At 48.4% G+C, this 16,804-nt stretch overlaps 1 protein-coding gene across 5 annotated transcripts in view; it reads left to right on the top strand.

Annotated features, from left to right (window-relative positions):
- The window catches only part of gria1a (glutamate receptor, ionotropic, AMPA 1a), a 243,974-nt gene that overhangs the window by 39,351 nt on the left and 187,819 nt on the right, over positions 1–16,804 (top strand). The window lies entirely within an intron of this gene.

Genomic DNA, 16,804 nt, shown 5'->3' with positions numbered 1-16,804 from the left:
TTTACCCAACACATCAGTACAAACCACTGCACTTACGTGCTGCCTCACAACTTGCATTTATATAGCACCTTTTAATGTACTAAAACATCCCAAGGCCCTTCATATGGGCAACATCAAATAGAATTTGTCACGGAGCCGTGTAAGGATATATTAGGGTAGATGACAAAACGTTTGGTTTAAAAGGTAGGTTTTCAGGAGCATCCTAAGAAGCTGTCAGAGGGAGAGGTTTAGAGAGGGAAGTCCAGGGCTGGGTCCTTGGCAACAGAATGCACAGTCACCAATGATGGAATGATCAAAATCGGGGCTGTTGAAGAGAGCAGAATTGGAGGAATACTGGGGCGGGATCCTCCGACCCCCCCGCTGGGTCGGAGAATCGCCCAGGGCCGGCGTCAATCACGCCCCCGCCGTGTCCCGAATTCTCCCCCCCTCCCCAAGATTCGGCGGGGGCGGGAATCGCGGCGTGCCAGTCAGCGAGCCCCCCGCGGCTATTCTCTGGCCCGCGATGGGCCGAAGTCCCGCCGCTGACAGGCCTCTCCCGCCGGCGTGGATTACACCACCTACCTGACCGGCGGGATTGGCGGCACGGGCGGGCTCCGGGGTCCTGGGGGGGGAGGGGGGGCGCGGGGCGATCTGACCCCGGGGGGTGCCCCCACGGTGGCCTAGCCTGCAATCGGGGCCCACCGATCGGGGGCTTGGCCCCTAAAGGTGCGGAGACTTCCGCAACTTTGGGGCGGCCCAACGCCAGTGTGGTTCACGCCACTCCAACATGCCGGGATTCCCCGCCCTGCCGGGTAGGGGAGAATCCCGGCCCTGATGTCTGGGGTCTGTTTATGGCTGGAGAAGATTAAAACGGGACAGAAGTCATAGAGCCGGTGTAAATGTACCCGTGGGCATTTCAACATTGAGCTATTGCTCAACGGGAGGTCATCGAACAGGGGCGACAAAGATGAATGAGACTTGGTGCGAGTAGGGCAGAAGAGTTTTGGGTGACTTCAAGGTTGCAGAGTGTGGAACGTGAGAGGTCAGCCAGATGTCTGTAGGAAAGGCACGGGCAAGGCTTTCAGCAGCAGAAGACCTGGGGCAGGCGTGGAGCTGGGCAGTGTTACCGAGGTTGGAATCTGCCTCTTGGCAATCACATGGATATGTGGTCAGAAGTTCATCTTGTGGTCAAGTACAACACCAACTCCACATCTGACAGTTACCAGGGAAAGGGATGGAGCATTAGGAATGAGGACTGAAGCCAATAACGTAGACTTTCTCAATATTTAGAGGAAATTTCTGTTCTTCCAGAATTGGATGTTCCAATGTTCATACTAACTAGTGCTGCACACATACCCATATCTGTGACTCGGTTCTAAGAATCTATAAGAATACACCCTCAAGCTTGGCCCTCAAGCTTGTTTTACCATTCAGTGAAAAAAACCCTGTTGACCTGCAGTGTAACTCCGCCTGATCGATCGCCCCCCCCCCCCCCCCCCCCCCCCCCCCCCATACTGAAAACAATGGATAACAAAAATTTATCAGTCTCAGAATTAACGTCAAAAACTGATCTAGAACCAGTTGTTGATTACGAAAGAGCACCCCACATTTTTACCACCTTGAGGGTCTTCCAGGATTTGGGATCTTGGCAGCAAAACGCACAAGCATTTTTTTTACCATCTCTTTTTACCACGCATATTGAACTGTTCCTGGATTTCGCTCTAATTTTTCGACTGTACCTCCCAGTACCTTGACTCCACAACCAACAGAAATAATTTCTCTTTGTCTACCCTATCAGTTAACATCTCGATCTCGTTGATCTAATCAACCCTTAACTTTCTGACAATCAGGGAATGCGACCATAGTTTGTGTGACCTCTTTTGTGTCATTTTACAATGAGAATCCAAGTATCATTCTGGTAAATTTATACTGCATTTCCTTCAAGAACAACGCATCCTTTAGAATGTGTGGTGAATAGCTCACAGTACTCCAGGTGTGGTCCAACCAGAGCTTTGTGTAGGTGAAACATGACATGTACCCCCCCTTTATATCCAATTCACAGATGTAAAGGCCACATTCCTTCGCCTTTTGGGGTTATTTTCAGTACCTATTGTCGTGACCAGGTGAGAAGGGTTGGACTGGCTCCCCTCATTCAAACTCCTCTGCTGGTCGCCACAAAGGTTTTGAAGTTCTCTTTCATGAGGATGTGCCTTTTTCAAATCAGACTGTATTTAACTAGTTAGCCTCTGAGCGTAGATTTTCTTGAGTTAAAGAAAGAGCAATTTTATTAACCGCTAAATGAAGTAAAAAATAACAGCATTTGGCCCTCAGAGAGTCTTCGGGCCCACACACACACACTCACATAGATACACACACGCATACACACACACGTACACAAGGCCTCCCCAACACACACATAGACACATACACACACATATAGGCATACAATACACACACACATACACACACAAACATTCAGACATACACACATAGACGCACACATACACACATACATAGACACACACATACACAGACACATACACACATGCACATAGACATATACACACATAGGCAAACACATACACGCGCACATTGACATGCACACACACATACACACACATGTACACACAGAGAAATATGCACACATAGACATATACATAAGCACACACATATAGACACACATACACACATAGACATATACATACACATATACATGTACACATACACACAGACGCACACACATAAACACATAGACACATACACACACAGCACATAGACATACACAGATAGACACACATACACTCACATACACTCTCAAACACTCACATACACACACACAGACAAACATATATACAGGGTTCCTGTCCCTCAACACACACACACACACAGGCCAGCTCGCGCACACATATACATAGGACCAGACACGCACACGTTCAGTCCCAGACACACACACGGGCCCATGCACATACACACACATATGGGCCCATACACCCAAGGCCCACACATGGGCACACACACATATGCATACACACACACATATGCACACACACTCACACATGGCCCCTGCCCCTCAACACACACACACACACACACACAGGCTAACGCACACACACACATATATACATAGGACCACACAGCCACACACATGCACACATTCAGTCCCAGACACACACACATGGGCCAACACACACAAGGCCCACACATGGGCACACACACATATGCACACACACACACACACTTAAACATATCAGAGATAAGGGAAGTTAGAATGAAATAATGAAACGGTAATGGAAGATACAGTTAAGTGTCCTTTGATCGTGCTTGAGATGTAGGTTTTAAACGTTTTGGCTAATCTAGGTTAGCTGGTTTCTTGAATGCAGTCAGACGTGGAAGGTGTTGTAATTATTCGGAGATATTGCTTTGCTGATGGGTCCCTGATAGTCGATGGGTATGATTCAGCGGACAGATGTTAAAGTCCGTTGTCGGGCATGTTTAGCAGGGTGTTTCCCGGCAGCTCCTGTGCCGGACATCACCGCACTATCCAACGGCACTTTGCCATTTTCTTTGGCCTTGATGCCGCAGGCAGAGGGATTTCCTGTGGCGAGCTGATCTCACCAGCAGGAAAGGCTGTTCACAGATCGGGGTGCCATTTTGTCCAGCAGCCTCAATTCCCCCTCCCCCTCCACCCCGGCTTTATTGACCCCCCTACCTCCTCCAACCTTGGGGACGCCCCTGGAAATTCCTCCTTGCATCCCCCGCCCCCTCCAAGTTGCAAGGCCGACCCTGGGCCCAACCCTTATGCTACATGAAGAAGCATAACACAACAGGCCCATTCGCACTCTTAATCGAATTAGATCCATTCTGCTCCACTGTGGCTTCCACGCCAAGATATCCCTGAACTGTGCCGAGCCCTGGAGAACATGTTCTTACAATAGTTTTTCCTTTTCAGGTGATTGGCCCCAAACAAATTGTTTGTAAAGATTAGACTGATATCTGGGTTCTGATGTGGCTTTGCGGTTTTTTTGGTGGTGGCACGGCAGATAGTTTTGTCAGTGACCCTGGGCCATGTGTGAGTGTGTGTGCATATGTGTGTGTGTATGCATATGTGTGTGTGCCCATGTGTGGGCCTTGGGTGTATGGGCCCATATGTGTGTGTAAGTATGGTCTGAGGGGTTTGGTTGATTTCACCTGGCTGTGAGCTCCCAGATTGCTGGTAACAGCTAAGCTGCTCCTGGTAGGGATGTTCTGTGCTCCTCACTGGTCCTGTGTTCATGCTGCTTCACACAAAGCCTTTTAATGCGCAAATTATTCAGATTGTAAGCCTGGTCTGCTCAGGTTGGTTTTAACCCCTCACTGTCCACCTGCAAATTCATTAGCTCAAATCAAGGCACTTTTACAAATCAAAGATTAGTGGGTTGCAATTGATTTTTCCCCTCTGCAGAATTTCTCGTGTTTGCTCTGGCCGTTCAATTCCAGGACGTTTTCTGCCTGTTGATTTTTAAAACTTGGTCTATTTCAAGTTGCTTATCAGCGGTTAACCCTGCATGAGATTCACTGTGATCTCCACAATTATTTCTGCTGTGGAGTTAGGCTCTCCTCTCTTCCTGTTAAGTTTTGGGATTGGACATTTCCCGAACCTGTTCCATGTTCCCTGGAACACCACTTTGCTCCCACATGGATGTTCAGCTCCCGCTCTCCTCCCCCATGGCTCTATAACTGAGAGGGGCCTCCTCACCTTCACACTTTCCTGGTCATTTAGGAATTTACCCGACCCCCATTTAAATCTGCCAAGAAGCTGCTTGCTAAAGGCAGCGCAGTGGTTGCCTCACAGCGCCGGGACCCGGGCTTGATTCCGGCCTTGGGTGACGGTCTGTGTGGAGTTGGCATGTTCTCCCCGCGTCTGCATGGGTTTCCTCTGGGTGCTTCGGTTTCCTCCCACCGTCCAATGATGTGCAGGTTAGGTGGATTGGCCATGCAAAATTTCCCCTTAGTGTCCAAGGATATGCAGGGTGGATTACAGAGATAGGGCGGAGTGGGCTGGGGAATGGACCAAGGTGGAGTCCTCTTTTGGAGGGTTGGTGAAGACTCGGTGGGCTGAATGGCCTCCTTCATGGGCCTCTTTTACCTTTGCAAGCCTGGCTTCGGCCATTTCAAATTTAAGTAGCTGTTCCTCAGCTACAGCAACTTCTGTGGATTCGGCCCTGACTCAGTTTATCTCCAGTGGCCTAGCTTCAGCTTTTTTAAGCACAAGTGTATCTTCCCCCTCCACTCCAACCCTCGCAGGTTCTATTGCAACCTCCTTCCGACTCTCCCTTTTAATATATCCGAACCTCTCTCAGTTCCCTGTACTCCTATTCTAGCCTTTCTGAACTGTCCCTCATCTTATTGTTTATAAATTTAAAGTACCCAATCTTTTTTCCCAATTAAGTGGCAATTTAGCGTGGCCAATTCACCTACACCTGCACATCTTATTGGGTTTTGGAGGTGAGACCCACGCAGGCCTGGGGAGAATGTGCAAGTTCCACACGGACAGTGACCCAGGGCCGGGATTCGAACCCGGGTCCTTGGTGCCGTGATGAACTGTCCCTCACCTATCAGCAATATTATTCTCCACTCTGCCTCAGCTATGTCTATGTTCCCAAATAGAACATAGAACATAGAACATTACAGCGCAGTACAGGCCCTTCGGCCTCGATGTTGCGCCGACCTGTGAAAGCCAATCTAAAGCCCATCTACATTATTCCCTTATCGTCCATATGTCTATCCAATGACATTTAAATGCCCTTAATGTTGGCGAGTCCTCTACTGTTGCAGGCAGGGAATTCCACGCCCTCACTACTCTCTGAGTAAAGAACCTACCTCTAACATCTGTCTTATATCTATCTCCCCTCAATTTAAAACTATGTCCCCTTGTGCTAGCCATCACCATCCGAGGAAAAAGGCTCTCACTGTCCACCCTATCTAATCCTCTGATCATCTTGTATGCATCAATTAAGTCACCTCTTAACCTTCTTCTCTCTAACGAAAACAGCCTTAAGTCCCTCAGCCTTTCCTCATAAGATCTTCCCTCCATTTAAGGCAATATCCTGGTAAATATCCTCTGCACCCTTTCCAATGCTTCCACATCCTTCCTATAATGCAGCGACCAGAACTACACGCAATACTCCAAATGCGCACCAGAGTTTTGTACAACTGCAACATGACCTCATGGCTCCGAAACTCAATCCCTCTACCAATAAAAGCTGACACACCATACACCTTCTTAACAGCCCTATCAACCTGGGTGGCAACTTTCAGGGATCTATGTACATTGAGATCTCTCTGCTCATCCTCACTACCAAGAATCTTACCATTAGCCCAGTACTCTGTCTTCCTGTTATTCCTTCCAAAATGAACCACCTCACACTTTTCTTCATTAAACTCCATTTGCCACCTCTCAGCCCAGCTCTGCAGCTTATCTATGTCCCTCTGTAACCTGCAACATCCTTCCGCACTGTCCACAACTCCACCGACTTTAGTGTCATCTGCAAATTTACTCACCCATCCTTCTACGCCCTCCTCCAGGTCATTTATGAAAATGACAAACAGCTGTGGCCCCAAAACAGATCCTTGTGGTACACCACTAGTAACTGAACTCCAGGCTGAACATTTCCCATTAACCACCACCCTTTGTCTTCTATCAGCTAGCCAATTTCTGATCCAAACTGCTAAATCACCCTGAATCCCATGCCTCGGTATTTTCTGCAATAGCCTACCATGGGGAACCTTGTCAAACACTTTACTGAAATCTATATACACCACATCAACTACTTTATCCTCGTCCACCTGTTTGGTCACCTTCTCAAAGAACTCAATCAGGTTTGTGAGACACAACCTATCCTTCACAAAACCGTGTTGACTATCCCTAATGAAATTATTCCTTTCTAGATGATTATAAATCCTATCTCTCATCAACCTTTCCAAGACTTTGCCCACAACAGAAGTAAGGCTCACTGGTCTATAGTTACCGGGGTTTCTCTACTCCCCTTCCTGAACAAGGGGACAACATTTGCTATCCTCCAGTCTTCTGGCATTAATCCTGTAGACAATGACGACATAAAGATCAAAGCCAAAGGCTCTGCAATCTCCTCCCTAGCTTCCCAGAGAATCCTAGGATAAATCCCATCTGGGCCAGGGGACTTACCTATTTTCACACTTTCCAGAATTGCTAACACCTCCTCCTTATGAACCTCAAGCCCGTCTAGTCTAGTAGCCTGTATCTCAGTATACTCCTCGACAACATTGTCTTTTTCCTGTGTGAATACTGACGAAAAATATTCATTTAGCACCTCTCCTATCTCCTCGGACTCCACGCACAAATTCCCACTACTGTCCTTGACTGGCCCTACTCTTACCCTAGTCTTTCTTTTATTCCTGACATACCTATAGAAAGCTTCAGGGTTATCCTTGATCCTACCTGTCAAAGGCTTCTCATGTCCCCTCCTGGCTCTTCTTAGCTCTCTCTTTAGGTCCTTCCTAGCTAACTAACTCTCGAACGCCCTAACTGAACCTTCATGTCTCATCTTTACATAAGCCTCCTTCTTCCACTTGACAAGTGATTCAACTACTTTAGTAAACCATGGTTCCCTTGCTCGACTTCCTCCCTGCCTGACAGGTACATACACATCAAGGGCACGCAATAGCTGTTCCTTGAACAAGCTCCACATTTCAATTGTGCCCATCCCCTGCAGTTTCCTTCCCTACTATCCATCCTAAGACTTGCCTCATCGCATCATAATTGCCTTTCCCCCAGCTATAACTCTTGCCCTGCGGTGTACACCTATCCCTTTCCTTCGCTAAAGTAAACGTAACTGAATTGTGGTCACTATCACCAAAGTGCTCACCTACCTCCAAATCTAACACTTGTCCTGGTTCATTACCCAGTACCAAATCCAATATGGCCTTGCCTCTTGTTGGCCTATCTACATACTGTGTCAGGAAACCCTCCTGCACACATTGGACAAAAACTGACCCATCTAAAGTACTTGAACTATAGCGTTTCCAGTCAATATTTGGAAAGTTAAAGTCACCCATAACAACTACCCTGCTACTTTCGCTCCTATCCAGAATCATCTTCGCAATCCTTTCCTCTACCTCTCTGGGACTTTTCGGAGGCCTATAGAAAACTTCCAACAGGGTGACCTCTCCTTTCCTGTTTCTAACCTCAGCCCATACTACCTCAGTAGACGAGTCCTCATCAAACGTCCTTTCTACCGCCGTAATGCTGTCCTTGACTAACAATACCACATCTCCCCCTCTCTTACCACCTTCCCTGAACTTACTGAAATATCTAAACCCCGGAACCTGCAACGACCATTGCTGTCCCTGCTCTATCCATGTCTCCAAAATGGCCACAACATCGAAGTCCCAGGTACCAACCCGTGATGCAAGTTCACCCACCTAATTCCGGATGCTCCTGGCGTTGAAGTAGACACACTTTAAACCACCTTCCTGCCTGCCAGTACACTCCTGCAACCTTGAAACCTTACTCATGAGCTCACTACTCTCAACCTCCTGTATACTGGAGCTACAATTCAGGTTCCCAACCCCCTGCTGAATTACTTTGAAAATAAGGTCAGACAGTGGGGTAATTGGTTTGCAGTGCCCCGCCTGCCTCCTCTGAAGGGCTTGTCTGGCCATTGACAACCAGAGAAAATGCCAGGCACTTTCTCCTGCAGCTGTTCTCTCTATCTGACCTTGATTGGATTCTCTAAGACGATTGGGTTTGCCCTCACTTTTGATCTTACCAGCTCATTGCTGAGGAACAGGCCAAGCCCGTCCACAGGCGAACTGGAGACGTCTCTCCTGGCCACTGGTCCAGACCCAAGGTCGCACTCCAGGTGCATCCAGTACAAGGAGATTGGCATGTACTCTCCTGCAATACCCTTCACCAACATCTTAGTTCCTACTGCACTCTCTGACGGGAAAGTCACTTCATTTTCCAGCAGTGCAGGTCGACAGCCCCCTCTATCCCTCAGTTATCACAATAGGGTTACTCTCCTCGCTATGGGGAAATGTGATCACTCGTTCTTCTGATGCAAAATCCATGTAACTCTCAGAGATTTTTTTAAAACTCACCCACACTCAGAGTAGTGGACTCACAGGGATGTGCTGCCACAGTCAAAGCCGTGGCCCGGTCTGCCCCATTCTCTGTCTGGCTCCAATTTTCTGTGTGGGGTTCATATACCCCACAAATTCCCACCGGTTTCTCCTGTAACCTCCAGCAATCAGCAGTGAGGTGTCCTACCGACCGGCAGTTAAAGCACACAGGCTTCTTGTCCTCAACCTTCTTCTCAGCGCCTTCCCTTCTGGTCTGAGGATCCTCTGTGTTTCCAGATGTCTCTCCTCTCCCAATGGACACTCAGTTTCCCATCACCGTCCTACATTCTATCTTTCGCAGTGGGGAGGGGGTGACGAGGGAAGGGTTTCCTTTGAGGGTGATGATCCGTGGATCTGCTCATAGTCCTCGGCCTGGGTTTCTGCCTGCCTGGCTTCTGTGACTCATGGTTCCTCCATGTGAGTTCTTATCAGGAAGGGTATGGAGGTTTTGAACTCCTCGAGGAGAATTATTTCACTGAGGGTTTTGCTGGTGGCCTCAATTTTATGCGACCTTAAGCACTGGTCAAAAGTGAGCTGTTTAAGCCATTCAAATTCCAGGTGCGTCTGTTCAGCCTATTTCCTGAGGGGATGGAATTTCTGAATGCATGTCTCCGGCAATAGGTGGTACTTAATTAAAATGAAGCCCCTTTTTCTGTTGCATTTTTTCCAGGTAAGAGAGAGCAGGATGTCAGCGTACTTTGCAAGGTTCAGTGTTTGGCTGGCCATGGTAACTGTGGTGCTAAACTTTTAAAAGAGGCAAAGAAGGCGTCCACCTCTTCATCAAGTGTCGGAATAAAATGGGAAAAATGGGAAAACCTGAATAGCTCAGCCCCCAAGTCTGAGGGAGGGGCTGTTCCCTCACCGGGGTGGAGGAGAGAGGGTCTTCAATGGGCACAGTGGGAACCTTCAGTCTCAGTTCCAGTTGTTCTGATTTAAATTACCATTCTTTTTTTCTTTCCCGGAATTCTTTCTCCTCCTCTCTCTCTCTCTCTCTCTTTTCCCTTCCCTGCCTCTTTTTCTCTTTCTCTACAAATACCAGTTCCGATTTGTATTGCTCAAATCTTAATTGTTCTGCTGCTAATTTATCTGCTCAATATCCTCAATTTCCACCTGTGGATATTTCTCTGCCCTTGTTTAATTTCTGTTTATGTGGCTTTTTGGACATAATTCCACCTCTAACTGCCAAGATAAGCCTTTTAATTCTTCCAAATACAATGGCCTTAACTTTGCAATAGTTATCTCACACGCAGCATGAAATCATTGACAACCAATGTGGACATTTTAGCATTTTATTATTCCAGGCACAAGTAAACCTTTTGCAGTTTTTAAATTGCTTTTGAAGGAAGAATTTATTTTACCCACTCCAATATTTCATCAGCCTGTGGGAACACATTGCAGGCACGAGGCCCCCTATTTTATTACAACCAGGTGAGAAGGGATGAACTGGCTCTCACGTAATCAACCTCCCCCGTTGGTCGCAACAAAGATTTAAGTTTTCTTTTCACGAGACCTTTTCCAAATCAGAATGAGTGATGGGAGCCAATCAAACAAGGTTTTCTGGAGTTAAAGAAAGAGCAAATTTATTATCCACTAAAGCCAAGATAAAAAGAATAAAAACACAATCTCAAGAATTCATGCAGTTGTTAACACACATGCACACATACACACTCACACGCACACACACACGCACACACACATGCATGCACATACACACACCCTTGCACATATGCACACACGCACACACGCATGCACGCCCACACCCACATGCTCATGTGCACATGCACACACATACATGCACACACGGGGCAATTAGAGTCTAATTAAATATAAAGTTCAAACATATTATTAAGCTTAATTTGATTGTCCTTGTGGGATAGATTTCAAACACCGCAACTAATTTAGTTTAGCTGGTTACTTGGATGGGGTGGGATGTAGAAGATATTACAAGTATTCCAAGATCTTGACCAAGGTTCTCTGTTTGAGACTTTCTTCTCCTGCCGGAGGAAAAAGCAGTTCAGTATTCCTTGCCGAGCAGATTTATGCATGGCGAGGAATATGAGGGATTCCCGAGGGTATTCCACCATCGGGATGCATTCTGAGCAGGCGGCCTGATAGCGAAGTCCCACCGCCCGCAGCTGGCCACCTGGACTTTCCGGGTGCTCCCGCCTTCCCCCAAGTACAGAGGTGACCCAACCCAGCCCCCAGGACCCCTTAAATAGACCCCGAAAGGGACCCCTCCACATGGACCCCCTATCTGAAGGGCCCTCCCTCACAGACTCTCCTCTCCCCCTCCTCCCCCCCCCCCCCCCCCCCCCCCCCACTGTCTGTGTGGAGTCTGCACGTTCTCCCCGTGTCTGCGTGGGTTTCCTCCGGGTGCTCCGGTTTCCTCTCTCAGTCCAAAGATGTGCAGGTTAGGTGGATTAGCTATGCTAAATTGCCCTTTGTGTCCAAAAAAAAAGGTTAGGTGGGGTTACATGAATAGGGTGAGAGTATGGGCTTAGATAGGGTGCTCTTTCCAAGTGCTGGTGAAGACTCGATGGGCCAAATGGCCTCCTTCTACACTGTAAATCTATGACTCAATGATTCCTGGAGAGAGAACAGCTGTGACCTGTGCTTAAACTCTTCAGTTCCTTCAGCTTCAAGACATTCATTCATTTCTGGTAATGGGCTGTGATTGACAGCTTCCACAAAACAGATGTCAGCCTTGCTTCATTCAGCTTCTTCATGGATGAGTAACTCTGAGTACTGCAACCATAATGTTTCCAAACATCAAGGACATCTAGGAGAGTTAAGAGCAATCCAATCATGCCCCTTCACGCGTGAGTGATTTTGAAGTGCTGAGCTGGAAATTGAAGTACTTATCTCTCTTAACCCTCTAGCTTCCATACAGGGGTCTCTTTTCTTGAGGGGTCGGTCTGTGTGGGGTCCCTTTAATTAGGGGGGTCTCTGGGGATCCCTTTATTCTGGGGGTCCCTGTTGGGGGGGTCACCCTATTTGGGGGTGATCCTACTTAGAAGGTCCTTGTAGGGGTCTCCCTATTTAGGGGATCCATGTAGGGGTTCTCCCTATTTACAGGGTCCCTGTGGGGGTCTACCTATTTAGCGGCTCTCTGTGGGGGTTTCCTTTATTTAGGGGTTCACTGTGGGGAGTCTGTATTTATGGGGTCCCTATAGGGTACTTCCCCTATTTAGGGGGTCTCTGTGGGACCTTTAATTATGGGGCCCTGGGGTCACTATTTAGGGAGGCCCGGGGGGGGGGGGGGGGGGGGATGGCAGAGGGTGGCCCTCAGAATTTGGAAGCAACTCCCATCAGGGGTTGTCCTTTTAACACACCCCAAGGTCCACCACGTCAGGTTCACGTCTGGTGATACCTTTAGCGAATCCCACCCAAGTGATTCCTGTTCGAGAGGCCCGGAGAATCACACCGACGTGAAGATTACAGAACACAGTCTGGCCCACTTACATTCACCCGCTGGCGAGAACGCGATACCGCCGCCAGCGGAGGGCCGGAGCATGGCAATCGGGTGCCGATCCCGATCAGGGACACCGTTACAGGTGGCGGGTGGTGGAGAATCCAGCCCCTGGTAAGTTTCTGATTGTTGACTTCTCAATCTGGTGCCACACAGTCTTTCCAAAAGGGAGAGGCAGAGAACCCATCTTTGAAATGTCATCTCTGAAAGCGTTCCTGACACCCAGCTCTCTGTAGTGGCTGCTGGCTGGCCTTGAAATACTTCACCCATTGTGTATTTCCTAGAGGTTTTGGGTGGTTTGCCTGTGGCAGCCAGCGTATCATTATCTAGCACGTTGGCATGTTAATGTCTCTTCTCAGAAACGTTTGAAAAGTGACAGTGCAAAAGTCAAGAGGAGACATGCTCCCCAGGGGTTTGCGAGTCTGCTCCTTTTCCTTCCACTTGGGCGGAATGCAAGTTGTATTATCTTCTGGTTGATACTCTTTCCATCATCTTAAAGGGATTACAGTTTCTTAAAGTCCAGCCAGAAAGATGCAGGCATTAAAATTGTATATTTTCTGGATTTTAATGAAGTCGTTTTTAAACGGTTCCGTATGTATTTGGCCAGCCGGTGAAATTACAGGTTGATATCGCTCAACCACAAGTCACCTCATCATGATACTGTTTAACTTTAGGTCCATGTCCCTGGAAACTCAAGTCTCTTATGGTCTTCACTGTCCCTTCCATTTTCATGGGGGAAATGAGTTGCTGTTAACAGGGAGCCTCACTCGACACAAATATGGGATTGGGATAGGTTGGGAGATAAGACCCTAAAACATAGGATTAAAATTAGGCCACTTGGCCCATCAAGTCTGCTCCCCCTTTCAATCATGGCTGATATTTTCCTCATCCCCATTCTCCTGCCTTCTCCCCATAACCCCTGATCCCCTTATTAATCAAGAACCTATCTATCTCTGCCTTAAAGACACTGAATTGGGCTCCACAGCCTTCTGAGGCAAAGAGTTCCACAGATTCAGGCTGAAGAAAATCCTCCTCATCTCTGTTTTAAAGGATCATCCCTTTAGAATGAGATGGTGTCCTCTGGTTCTAGTTTCTCTTACGTGTGGAAACATCCTGTCCACGTCCACTCTATCCAGGCCTCCCAGTATCTTGTAAGTTTCAATAAGATCCCCTCTCATCTTTCTAAACTCCAACGAGTACAGACCCAGAGTCCTCAAACGTTCCTCATACTACAAGCTCTTCATTCCAGGGATCATTCTTATGAACCTCCTCTGGACCCTTTCCAAGGCCCAGCACATCCTTCCGTAGAAATGGGGCCCAAAAATGCTCACAATACTCCAAATGGGGTCTAACCAGAGCCTTATACAGCCTCAGAAGTACATCCCTGGTCTTGTATTCTAGCCCTCTTGACATGAATGCTAACATTACATTTGCCTTCTTAACTGCCGACTGAACATGCACATTAACCTTATGAGAATCGTGAACAAGGAATCCAAAGTCCATTTGTGCTTCTGCTTTCCGAAGCATTTCCCCATTTAGAAAATAGTCTATGCCTAGATTCCTCCTTCCAAAGTGCATAACCTGACACTTTTCCACATTGTGGCCGGGATTCTCCCCTACCCGGCGGGGCAGGGGCTCCCGGCGTGTCGGAGTGGCGTGAACCACTCCGGCGTCAGGCCGCCCCAAAGGTGCGGAATTCTCCACACCTTTAGGGGCCAAGCCCTCACATTGAGGGGCTAGGCCCACGCTGGAGTGGTTCCCACTCCGCCGGCTGGCTTGAACGGCCTTTGGCCAAAAGGACTTTGCCAGCCGGCGTAAGTCCGCGCATGCGCCGGCGCGCCAGCGGCTGCTGATGTCATGCGCAGGGGAGGGGGTCTCTTCCACCTCCGTCATGGTGAAGGCCATGGCAAGGGCGGAAAAAAAAGAGTGCCCCCATGGCACAGGCCCACCAGCGGATTGGTGGGCCCCGATCGCGGGCCAGGCCACCGTGGGGGCACCCCCTGGGGTCAGATTGCCCCGCGCCCCCCCCCCCCCCCCCCCCCCCCCCAGGACCCTGGAGCCCACCCGCACCGCCAGTCCCGCCGGTAAGAGAAGTGGTTTAAACCACGCCGGCGGGAGAGGCCTGTCAGTGGCGGGACTTCAATCCATCGTGGGCCGGAGAATCGCCGCGGAGGGCCCGCCGACTGCCGCGGGGTGCCCGCTGACCGGCATGGCGCAATTCCCGCCCCCGCCGAATCTCGGGGGGTGGAGAATTCGGGACACGGCTGGGGCGGGATTGACGCCGGCCCCGGCCGATTCTCAGACCCCCTGGGGGGTCGGAGAATTCCGCCCTGTATTTCATTTGCCACTTCATTGCTCACTCTCCCAGCCTGTCCAAGTCCTTCTGCAGCTCTCATGCTTCCTCAATATTACCTGTCCCTCTACAGATCTTTGTATCATCTGAAAACTTAGCAACAGTGCCTTCAGTACCTTCTTCCAGATCATTAATGTATATAGTAAAAAGTTGTGGTCCCAGCACAGATCCCTGAGGCACTTCACTAGTCTGGCTGCCAACCCGAAAAAGACCCCGATATCCTCACTCTCCGCCTTCTACCAGTCAGCCAACCCTCTATCCATGCCAGTATCTTACCCTGAACACCATGGGCATTTAACTTATTTTACAGTCTCCTATGCGGCACCTTGTCAAAGGCCTTCTAGAAATCTAAATAAATCATGTCCACTGATTCTCCTTTGTCTAACTTGCTTATTACCTCCTCAAAGAACTCTTAACAGATTTGTCAGACACGACCTCCCTTTGACAAAGCCGCACTGACTCAGTCCTATTTTACCATGTACTTCCAAGTGCTTCGCGATCTCATCTTTAATAACAGACTCTAAAACCTTACCAATGGGCGAAGTCAGGCTAACCGGCCTATAAATTCCCATCTTCTGCCTCCCTCCCTTCTTAAACAGCAGTGTTACATTAGCCACTTTCCAGTCCTCTGGGACCCTTCCTGCCTCCAGTGATTCCTGAAAGATCATCACCAATGCCTCCACAATTTCCTCAGCTATCTCTTTTAGGACCTTGGTGTGTAGTCCATCCAGTCCAGGTGACTTATCCACCTTCAGACCTTTCAGTTTCCCCAGAACCTTCTCCTTAGTAATGGTCACTGCACACACCTCTGCCCCCTGATTCTCCTGGAGCTCTGGCATCCCATTGGTGTCTTCCACCGTGAAGACTGATGCAAAGTAACTATTCAGGTTGTCTGCCATTTCTTTGTTTCCTATTATTACTTCTCCAGTCACATTTTCGAGTGGTCCAATGTCTATTTTTGCCTCTCCCTTCCCTTTTTATATGTTGAAAAAATCTCTTCCTATCTTCCTTTATATTACTAGCTAGCTTGCACTCGTACTTCATCTTCTCCCCCCTTATTGCTTTTTTAGTTGTCCTCTGCTCGCTTTTAAAGGCTTCCAAATCCTCTGGTTTCCCACTAATCCTCGCCACTTTGTATGCTTTTTCCTCAGCCTTTATGCTGTCCTTGATCCATGGATGCCTTGTCCTCCCCTTACCATGTTTCCTCCCCCTTGGGATGAATTTCTGTTGTGCCTCCCTAATAACCCCCAAAAACCCCTCCCATTGCTGTTCCACTGTCTTCCCTGCTAGGCTCCTTCTCCAATCAACTCTGGCCAGCTCCTCCCTCATGTCTTTGTAGTTACCCTTATTTAATTGAGATGATGGCAGTTCCATTCTTGTTGCCTTCGTTGTTATGAGTCATCAGCAGGTCAGACTGATTAAGAGTGGCAGGTTCGTTGCCCTGAAGGTTATTAATGATCTAATTGGTTTCTTATGACAATGTGGCAGCTTTCCTGATCGATTACAAGGCCCCAGCTCACAGAACAACATTGAATTCAATTCCTTGACTTGTCAACTGGGGCTTGCATTCATTAGAACGAGTAGTTTGTGGGCAGGTGATGGCCAATCGGAGCTGGGACCAGAAGCCTCATCATGATCTAACAGCAGAACGTAAAGGAAAGAAGTTCCTGTGCACTTAAGCGAATACAATATGACAATTGGAAAAATTAAATGTTAGCTTTCTCTATGTTACAGATCATTGGTGATGATCTTTCAGTAATCCCTGGAGGCAGGAAGGGTCTCAGAGGACTGGAAGGTGGCTAATGTAACACCACTGTTTAAGAAGGGAGGGAGGCAGAAGACGGGAAATTATAGGCTGGTTTGCC

Source organism: Scyliorhinus canicula, chromosome 4 (assembly GCF_902713615.1).
Source record: "Scyliorhinus canicula chromosome 4, sScyCan1.1, whole genome shotgun sequence".
NCBI lineage: Eukaryota > Metazoa > Chordata > Chondrichthyes > Carcharhiniformes > Scyliorhinidae > Scyliorhinus > Scyliorhinus canicula.
Note: the sequence above shows the minus strand (reverse complement) of the source record. Positions and strands in the feature narration are given on the sequence as shown.